The sequence below is a fragment of the Cynara cardunculus genome (assembly GCF_001531365.2).
Source record: "Cynara cardunculus var. scolymus isolate 2C chromosome LG 11, CcrdV1, whole genome shotgun sequence".
NCBI lineage: Eukaryota > Viridiplantae > Streptophyta > Magnoliopsida > Asterales > Asteraceae > Cynara > Cynara cardunculus.
Window position 1 is genome coordinate 15139266 of NC_037538.1, and position 1820 is coordinate 15141085.

Below are 1820 nucleotides of genomic sequence, written 5' to 3' on the forward strand. Positions count from 1 at the left end.
GTTTCCACTCCACATATTCCAAATACTTTTAAGAGTAAACTATGTTTTTAGTCCTTGTAGTTTGTTAAAAGTTACAAGTATTGTCCCTGTACTTTTAAAATTACAATTTTCATTTCTATGGTTTGCAATGAGGTTAAATTCATCAGTAGTTTACCGTTAAATATGAGGAACAAAAGGAGCAATGAATTATAAACCAAAAAAGACAAAATTTTCTGACATTTAGATCTCAAAAAGTAAAAAATATAAAATAAGTTATCGCTATCTGAGTTATGATTCCAAACATTTTCATAATAAGGGGTTATTTGTTTACCTCTTAATAGTTTTATTAAGAGATGAATTTTGTTTGGCAAAAAAATTTTGTTTCTTAATGGTTATAAAACCCTCTAAATTATTTTGTATCTTGGGTCTCCTTTAACCATTCAGCACCCTAATTTCATTGTAAATAATTATCCAAACAATTATATTTCATTACGCACTGTATCATGAGAGTCTCTTAATCATCCTGCACCAAACTATTCAGCAATTGCCAAACACACATAGCCTTTTGACTTGTAACTCGGATCGAGATTTTTTTTTTGTATTTCCTTAGTTTTCAAGTTCTATATGCTCGTAAATTTGAAGATCCAAATGTTTCACTTCAAAACCATTTTCGTAGTAAACTTCCAAAGGCCATAACTTTTGACCCGTATTCTGTAACATTTCGTAACCATTTTCATAAAATCCTTTATAAAATGAAATAGTAAAAACTTCGCCTTTTGGTAAATTCATTGACTATTTTTAACAAATCCTTTCGTAAGCATATTTATAGAGCTTCGTAAATATATTTGCATCCTTGTAAAGCTTAGGGGTTGTTTATCAAACACTTAGGTAAGTGCTTATCAATAAAATTTAACATTATTATTTACTTACCGGGTAAGATTTTAGTTCGTCAAAACAACATCGTATACAATAATTTACCCGGTAAGCGCTTACCATGGTAAGAGTCGTCGTCCTCTCTTACCGGGTAAGATTCTTGGTCCTTGTCATATTCATCCGGTAAGGTAATGTTACTTGATAAGCGCTTACCCGGATAAACGTTTGGGAAACGGCCCCTTAGTTATGAATTTTGTTACCAATACTTTTGTTACGATGTTGGTTAGGATTTTGTTGTTGGGGTGGTAGTGATTGTTACGATAGGGTTACATTTTTGAGTAAGTTCATTAATTGCAGTATCATTCGTACAAATTTTTTGGATACACAATGTTCATTACCGTTTGTTGCGATTTTTGTTACGGAAGATTTCTCCTTCAAAGTAAGACCCGTGTTCCGTTGTTATTACAAGTTTCCTTAGGACCTGGAAAAGCAAAGTCTGATCTACAAGACGCCAGAACCATCCACCCCGGAAGCAATACACTGTCTCGTTGTCAATTAGAGTAGAGCTCCAGTAGACAGTGAGACAATCATTGTCGTAAACGGGAGCAAAGCAAGGGAAAGAACGACCCCACGAAAAAGCGGATGAAAATGGAACCCTTCGTCGAATTTCGATCAATCTTAATCCAATAGTTGTGAATAATAAATGTGGATAAATTTTCATAAGTAACTCTATAAAAAAAAGTTATATTCGAATAAGAACCATATATTTTTAAATCCAATTTTTTAAGGTTCTTCCTTAAACCTCCATCTTTCTCTCTACATATCTATACTATATTATAAAGCATTTGACAAAAACTATTAAAACCATTTTTTATGCATAAAGTAACGCTTATTAATGCATGTTACTTAAAACTCAAGATTACAAGTAGATTATGCGTAAGTACAATTCATTTAAACTCCATATCTGA